The following is a 9,077-nucleotide window of genomic DNA, read 5'->3' on the forward strand; positions in this document are numbered from 1 at the left end:
TGAAAACAGTTACAGTACACACAAGCACCTCCCATTGTAAAACCCCCCTATGGTCACAGCAATGGTCCCGGGTCCGCCCTGACTTTGTGTTAAACTAATCCTAAAGTAATAATGGTGGGGACCTAGCTTCTATCGGATATTTACATAGAGATCCTCCAGCTTCAATCTGTATTACCCTTCAAGGACCTGCAGTCCAAAAAAGCGCCCCTCCGACAGCCAAACTCATCTGTTCTCTGATTGGATTGTTAAATTTGTGATTGACATGACATTGACCAATCACATTAAAGGAAGAAAAATAGGGTCGTACTTGTAACTTGAAACTAGTCCCACATGAAAATGTCAACAGTCAAACTCAAAATCTCTTTTTGTCAACAATAAAATGACAGCAGACCAATTTGAACAAAGTTGGTAAAATGCTTCAGAAACTAGTAAAATATTAAAAAGTGTCTTGATGCTCAATCATCCAGTAAATCCCCAAAAGTTGATTCTGTTCATCTGGATGTTTTCAGCAGCATGGATCAGTGTGAGGACAGAGAGGAGGAGTCCCTCCTCTAAAAGCACTCTGTGTGGGGAACATGAGAGCCAGACCAAAGCTCAGAGGTGAGATGACCATCTCTAACTGTCCGTGACTCTTCTCCATGTCACAGCTCAGCACTCACATCACTGCTCCATCATTATTCACACTCATACCTCTGTGTGTGTTGTTTTAAAGCCCAGAGCTGTGGGGCGTACCAGGCTCAGCTGGACATAACCCTAAAACTAATCCAGAACCTGGACCTGAACCCAGCTGTGTTTCCTTAAAGAGCAACGACTCAAAGGATTTTTATATAAACTTTAAAGGCTGTTCTTCTGCTGCTGAGAGGTAATGTGTGTCTAGATGTTGTTGCTGACTCTGTATTTTTGAATAAATCCTCATGTTTAATATCAGCTCAGCTCTTAAATTCAACCAGAGTTCAAACAAAGGCTTAATATACGTGTGTATTTGATATAATGCCAACAAGTACAAATAGGTGTTCTTACAGGTCTTAATCACAGAGCTCTGATAAGTCTGGTGACTTTCACAGTCAGCAATTTTGCTGCCTTTTATTCAAAGTCTCCCACATTCATACAGAGCTTTTAACACCAAACTCCTTTACAGTCCTTCTCCTCTCACACACCATCACACGACTGATTTGTCTGCAGCAGCTGTGTTACTGCTAGTATTTTATTATGTGTGTAATCTCCTCATATTGTTCCTGTGGTTTAGTTTGACTTCCTTCTGCAAACTCAGCTGCTCTGTTGCTGATACATGTCTCCATCAATATGATTGATCAGATGCTGCCAACACCATGTGTTTCATGTGAACGCTCAGCTGAAACCCTGGGTTGACTTATCGAGTTAATAACAAGCTTGACGTGACTGTGAATGCTAAAGTGAATCCAGATAAAGGAAAGAGACCCTGCTAATGTTGGACTCACTTCTTAGTGTAGATCCCAGGAGGAAGTTCAACATAGCAGCCATTCTTTGTGCGAGCTCGACCAAACCTGAGACCACAGTGCAGGATAATGATTATCATCTGTCTCTGTCAAGGACATTTAAAATCCACAAATAACAAAAATAATTATATTTGATCATTAAAAATATGTTTTCAATTAAAAAAGCATGAGCACACTGGTGGATTACAGAAACATGAAAACTCGTTAACAGTAAAGTTAATTTAGGCGTAAACAAAGTGTCAAACATACTTAAGTAGAAGGACTGATGTTTGTGTTAAAATACACTCTTAAAGCTTTACATTTACATAATGACTGAAACCAGCCCACTGAAGGAACAATGGGCTCGGAGGTCAGCTCCTTAATCTTAATTATGCAATTCGCATGACCATTGATCAACAACCACTGATCAATAACCATGAATCCCATTCACAGAGAGTTTGGGGAACGGCTGCAATCACAGCATTGTAAGATGGTGACAGATGTACCCTTAGGCCCCCTCCTCGATTCAGAGATGGTCTTTCCCTTTTCACGTAAATGGCCTCCTTGACTCCGCGCTCAAACCAGCGTTCCTCCCTGTCCAGGATGTGTACATCCTCATCATTAAAAGAGTGTCCACTGGCCTGTAGGTGTAAATAGACTGCAGAGTCCTGGCCTGATGAGGTCGCTCTTCTGTGTTGTAGCCAGAGGTTGTTTGGTTTCCCCGATGTATAAATCCTGGCAATCCTCCTGCACTTAACAGCGTACACTATGTTACTCTGTTTGTGTCGGGGGACCCGATCCTTGGGGTGGGCCAGTTTTTGGCGCAGCGTGTTTTGGGGTTTAAAAGCCACAGAGACCCGGTGTTTAGAAAAAATGCGTCTCAGCTGCTCCAATACTCCTGACACATATGGGATCACTACAGGTCACTTAGTCAGCAGTTGTCCTTCTCTCCTGGATCGGCTGGAGCTTTCTTTAGGTGGTAGTAGGAGACCCAATGTGCAGACACTCAGAGGCGGATCGTGAACTCAAAACAGCTTTAATGCTGAACTCAAAAGGGTAACAAAACTAGGAACGCAAAATACACTTACACAGACAGAACACACAGTTAGATGAGGGTAGATTGCGACACGGACACAGAGAAGCACAGGGCTTAAATACACGGAGGGAGCAATCAGGGAATGGGTAACAGGAGGGAAACACAGCTGGGGTAAATCAGGCCTAACGAGACAAAGGAAGCACAACCAGACGCATTTACATGAGACACGGACTTTCAAAGTAAAACAGGAAACATAACACAGACTGAACTTACAGACACAGACTCACAGGCAAGCACTACAGAGGGAACAGAGACGTGGGACCAGGGCAGATACAGACACTGACTGGACACGGGGATATAGCAGGCAGGGAAGACAGCAACTAAGGATTACACAGAGACATAAACCAAAAGACAGAACTCTAACAAAGAAACCAAAGACTAGAAATGATAAATAATATAATAAACTCAAACCCCTGGGTCAACGACAAAGGCATCCTAACATAGCCAGCAGTTGTCCTTCTCTCCTGGATCGGCTGGAGCTTTCTTTGGAGCCTTTCCAGCTTTGACAAAAGTCCAGCTGCAATAACCACATTTAGGCTACGTCCAGATGACCAGAATCAACTTTTGGAGATTTACTTTCCTGGATGATTGAGAATGCATCAAGACGTTCCTCCTAAAGTGTTGTTCAGTGTTGTGACAGTCAGCTGCTTCAGCTGCTGCTGGGATGGGCTGTGGCAAAGAGAACAGAGAAAATCAAAATCAGAGTTTTTCTCTGGATTAAAAGCAAGGAAACAACAATATATTCTACATGGTGAAACTGATGGTTTATGGTGTTTGGGTCTGTTTTTCTGTATTTATGCAGATAAAGTGTAAACTCAGATGAATTATACCATCAAATGTTAAAGGAAAATATCAGGATGAGTGTCTGTGAGCTGAGAAGGACGTGAAGCGAGCAGTTTATCCCAGAGCTGAAGCTGCTCTGTGTGCAGAGATGAGCTCAGATTCCTGCTGTGATTGATCAACAGTCACAGAAATGTAGACTTGTAGTTATTACTGCAGGATGGTCACAGCAGATACTGATAAACATGGATTATGAGGATGGATGATCAAGTTTCTCACTCTCTCCTTTAAATCTCAGTTTGTTTCTTCTTCACAGTTTATCTGTTAATTTATTAATGAATAACACTGAAAGAGTTTCTGTTATATTTCCCCTTGAACATCACCTTATTAGGGCGGCATTAGGAAATAGCCCTCCTCCAAAGAATGAATAAATGAATGATGATAATAATAAAATGATTAAAAAGCAGAGCTCAGAGTGGTAGATGGTCAAACATGGATCCACGGGTGGTTCAACTGCATTTGGTGACGTGACTAAAGCAAATCTTTCAAATAATCCCACCATCAACGGATGTTGTCTCCTTTACTACGGTTACTTTACTTGGTCACCGTGTGAATTTCTTTGAAATGAACCAAATTCTTTTATTTGTTGGTTGTTGCATATTTAAGCTCTACAGTCAGGAAAGGAGGAGATGAGGCCTCAACAATGTTGGGTTGTAGCTGTGGTTCAGGTTAGAGTGAGTGTCCATGGAATAAATGTAAGTCAGTGAACTGGAAACATGACTGTGTTCAAACTTTTTTTCCTTTTTATAATGAGTCTAATCAAAGGTGCACAGAAGTATCTCCACTTTGACTTTTCTGTGTCACCATCAGAGCTTCTGCACAGTGTGGAGAAAGATCCAGAAGCAGAGCTGGACTGCAGACAGCCAGTCAGAGCAGCTGTGTACAAAGTAAGACTGAACATCTGTCTGCTGATGGACTCATTTCTGAAAACTGGACTTCTTGTGTTGTTCAGACATTGAAGAGTTTTCTTTCTCTTTAGTCTCATTTTTTTCTTTCTTTCAGCAGATGTTGGTCTGCAGGAGGTTTTAGATGAACATAAGATCAGTCTGAGGAGGAGATGTGAATGTGTGACTGAAGGAAGTGATGAAACAGGAAGTAGAACCCTCCTCAACAGGATCTACACTGAGCTCTACATCACAGAGGGACAGAGTGAAGAGGTTCATACCCAACATGAGGTGAGGCAGCTGGAGACAGCTTCCAAGATGGACGCCCTCCATGACGCTCCAATCAGGTGCCAGGACATCTTTAAAGCCTTACCTGACCAACAGAGACCCATCAGAGTGGTTCTGACCAACGGCGTGGCTGGTGTTGGAAAAACCTTCTCAGTGCAGAAGTTCACTCTGGACTGGGCAGAGGGCTTGGAGAACCAACATGTCAGTGTGGTGGTTCTGCTTTCATTCAGGGAGCTGAACCTGATCAGAGATGAGCAGTACAGTCTTCTGGAGCTGCTCCATGTTTTCCATCCAACATTACAGAAGGTCACAGCAGAGAAGCTGGCTGTCTCTCAGCTTTTGTTCATCTTTGACGGCCTGGATGAAAGCAGACTTTCATTGGATTTCACCAACAGGAAGCTGCTGTCTGATGTCACACAGAAGTCATCAGTCAGCCAGCTGCTGACAAACCTCATCCAGGGGAATCTGCTTCCCTCGGCTCTCGTCTGGATAACTTCCCGACCTGCAGCAGCCAATCAGATCCCTCCTACATGTGTTGACAGGCTAACAGAAGTACGAGGCTTCACTGACGCCCAGAAGGAGGAGTACTTCAGGAGGAGATTCAGTGATGAAGAGCTGTCCTGCAGTATCATCTCCCACATGAAGACATCCAGGAGCCTCCACATCATGTGTAGTATCCCAGTCTTCTGCTGGATCACTGCTACAGTTCTGGAGCACATCTTGACTACAGAGCAGAGAGGAGAGCTGCCCAAGACCCTGACTGACATGTACTCACACTTCCTGCTGGTTCAGACAAAGAGGAAGAAGAACAAGTACCATGAGGGACATGAGACGAGTCCACAGGAGCTGACGGAGGCTGACAGGGAAGTTCTTCTGAAGCTGGGGAGGCTGGCGTTTGAACATCTGGAGAAAGGAAACATCATGTTCTACCAAGAAGACCTGGAGCAGTGTGGTCTGGATGTGACAGAGGCCCGGTGTACTCAGGAGTTTGTACAGAGATCTTCAAAAGAGAGTGTGTGATCTTCCAGAAACCAGTCTACTGCTTTGTTCATCTGAGCATTCAGGAGTTTCTGGCTGCAGTCTACATGTTCCACTGTCACACCAACAGGAAGACAGAGGTGCTGAAGAACTTCCTGGGACAAACTTATTGGAAATCATCTGTGGATGATTTCCTGAACAAAGCCATGTATAAATCCCTCCAGAGTAAAAATGGCCACCTAGACCTGTTTGTTCGCTTCCTTCATGGCCTCTGTCTGGAGTCCAACCAGAGACTCTTAGTAGGTCTCCTGGGTCAGACAGAGATCAGTCCAGAAACCATCCTGAGAGTCATTAAGAACCTGAAGAAGATGAGCGGTGATGAAATCTCTCCTGACAGAAGCATCAACATCTTCCACTGTCTGATGGAGATGAACGACCTCTCAGTACATCAGGAGATCCAAGAGTTCCTGAAGTCAGAGAACAGATCAGAGAAGAAACTCTCTGAGATCCAGTGCTCAGCTCTGGCCTTCATGCTGCAGATGTCAGAGGAGGTTCTGAATGAGTTGGACCTGCTGAAGTACAACACAACAGAGCGGGGACGACAGAGACTGATTCCGGCTGTGAGGAACTGCAGAAAGGCTGGGTGAGTCCAGATGTGATCATTAACATCATTGATCAGTGTAGGTTAGTAGTAGAGCTCGGCGATAAAACGATAACAATATGTATTGCGAAATAACTTTTTCTCGATAGAAAAATTAAACTATTGCGATAGACCTCATCTCTCTCTTCCTGTCTTATAAAAAAACCAATAGCCAATAAAAATTAAGTAGCGCAGAGCCGAACCAATCACAGCCGCAGCGTCACGTCACGTTATGTACAGCTCAAGTGCCAAGCCGCACATGTGTATTTGTTTGGGAAGCAGCCAGCCGCCGTGCCGGGTTTTTGGTGACCAGAATACCGAAGAGAACACAGATGACGGTTCCAATGCCGAAGAGATTGTCGAAAGGAAAGGCCAGAGAAGTTCCGTAGTGTGGAGGTATTTCGGCTATTTGAAGTCTGACAAAAAACAGAGTAACGCGCACTGTAAATTGTGCCGAAAGCATGTTCCCACAAAGTCTGGAAATACAACAAACCTTTGTTATCACCTGAAGCAGTGTCACCCACTAGAGCACGCTCAATCTCTGACTGAAAGCGCTAATTTGTCATCGAAAACAACCAGGAGAATCCCTGTGAAGCAGCAACAGTCAGTGAGTCGGCTTTTGCCAGCGTCTTACCATATGACGAAAAAGGTAAGAGACATAACAACATAATGAATGCCATAGCTTACTTTCTTGCTAAAGACATGCTGCCAATAAACACGGTCGAAAATGAAGGATTCAAGCAGCTAATTAAGGTAATGGAGCCTCGTTACCAACTCCCTGGACATAAACATTTCTCTCAGACAGCGCTTCCAAAGCAATATTATATAAGTTGGTCAATTTTGTCTCTTTTTCTGTAAAATAAACTAAGATTTATTTTTAGAATTAATATTTTGTTTCTAAGTGGAACTGACAATTTAGTAGTCTGTTTTGTTTGTTCTATTTTGAAACTTAAATGCTTTTTTGACTGCCTTTTTGTGTAGTTTGTAATATTTGCCTTTATTTTACATAAAACTGAAGCCTCATTTTAAGTACATCTGCCCTGTTGACCTAATTATGGGAAATAAATATTTAAATCAAAACAAGCTGCTGATTATGTCACATTTTATTTGTGAGCAACATCACATTTAAATCTTACATATATAGATATTTGGCTTATATCGTGATATATATCGTTATCGCCTGAAATGAAAAAAAGCATATTGTGATATGAAAAAATCTTATATCGCCCAGCTCTAGTTAGTAGTGTAATTTTGAAAAAATAAAATCAGATTGTAAGCACAAAGTGTTTGTGTCCGTACGCTGCAACCTTCCACACCATCCTTTATTGTACAGACTCAGCAGCAGCTCCATGGATCCCAAATCCAAGAGTGGAGAACAGATTTGAAGTGTGTCACATCCATGCAGTCACAGCTGTTTCCACCATGTTTCCACTGATATTAATCCTGTTCAATGACACGTTTCATATCAGTGAATATGTTCTTTAGGACGTCCACTGACATGTTTAAGTGTCCTGCTGGAAATCACTCAAATCATCCATGAAATCCATGAAAAATCCTTTTAGTGTTTCTAACTTCACCCTCTGTCCTCTCTCTCTCTCCATCCTCCTCACTGCTTCTTTCACTGATAATCACACAAACATCGTATTCAGCTACAAAATAACACAATAATATCATCTGATGATCATTATTATAAGAGCAGGATCCATATTTGATATCAGAGTAACACACTGCTTGGTTATGTGCAGTCATCATCAGTGACTGTGGGTCAAACAGAAGCTCTGTGATTGGTTGCTGACCTTGGTCACCTGTCCCTCTCACCTGTTTGTGTTTGCTCTCTCTTTGCTGTCTCCATCCTCTCTCTCCTTTCTCTCCCTCTCTGTCTTTGTACCGTCACTCAGGTCCAATGGAAACAGTGACATTTACAAACCAATCAAAGACAAACTGATCCATGTCAGGTTATAACAATATTCAAAGTGAATACAGGCTGCTGCTGGACACAGACAGGTAACATCATTTTGACTTGCTGTCACCTGGATCTGGACTCATAAACACTGAAGCCCTGAACAGGAATACAAATCATTTTCTGCCAACTAGCGACACACCAGCAGATAATGGCTCAGAAAGCTAAAATGAGCCAATCATTTCTGTGTTTAGTTCCCCTGAAATCAGATCTGATATCAGCAGCTCTGAGTTCGTCCATCATTATTGTCCAGTGATGAGATTTCTGCTCCGTTTGGTGACAGTCAGCAGGTTTTTCCTGCGTGTGGACGTGAACAGTCATACCTGACAGCAGGTAGCAAACAGAGATCATCTTTCCAGCTGGAACTCTTCACTGAGCTGAACTCATTCAAAATGTTCTGGAGTCAAAACAGGAAACAGTCCAAATGTGTGTCTTCACTCTGACTCTGGATCAGATCTCAGTGACAGACTGTGGACATTATGGAAGCCTAAATGTGACACCATCTTCCTCCTTCATCTGCAGATTAAAGCCAAACAAAGATTCTCATTAAAAGTCTGCAGGTCTGAGAGAGACTCAATCGTTGTGTCATGTCAAACACAGTAAGAGGAGCTGAAGCACAGATGTGAAGAGCAGATTCATCAGATTATGACCTCACTCTGTTTTGTTTTCATATACATTCAGTCTGTGTTTATGATGCAGATTTTCTGCTTTTATATTAACACATTTTATATTTTCTATCATCACAGACTGACTTGGTGTCGACTCTCAGAGTCTCACTGTGAATTTGTGGCCTCAGCTCTGAAGTCCAACCCCTCCCATCTGACAGAGCTGGACATGAGTGGAAATCATGACCTCCAGGATTCATCAGTGAAGCTTGTGTGTGCTGGACTGGAGAGTCCAAACTGTCGACTGGAGACTCTGAGGTGAGTTCACTGAC

The 9,077-nt window shown here is 42.9% G+C and overlaps 1 long non-coding RNA gene across 2 annotated transcripts; it reads left to right on the forward strand.

The window, feature by feature from the left end:
* Nucleotides 1–548: 548 nt before the first annotated feature.
* Nucleotides 549–4,435, forward strand: LOC120438821. Of its 2 annotated transcripts, none has more exons than XR_005612183.1 (4): nucleotides 549–600; nucleotides 713–862; nucleotides 4,201–4,277; nucleotides 4,396–4,435. It is a non-coding gene; the product is annotated as an uncharacterized LOC120438821 (long non-coding RNA). The 2 variants fall into 2 exon arrangements; XR_005612182.1 differs by having other exon boundaries at nucleotides 4,393–4,432.
* Nucleotides 4,436–9,077: the final 4,642 nt, after the last annotated feature.

This window comes from Oreochromis aureus, linkage group 3, assembly GCF_013358895.1.
Source record: "Oreochromis aureus strain Israel breed Guangdong linkage group 3, ZZ_aureus, whole genome shotgun sequence".
NCBI lineage: Eukaryota > Metazoa > Chordata > Actinopteri > Cichliformes > Cichlidae > Oreochromis > Oreochromis aureus.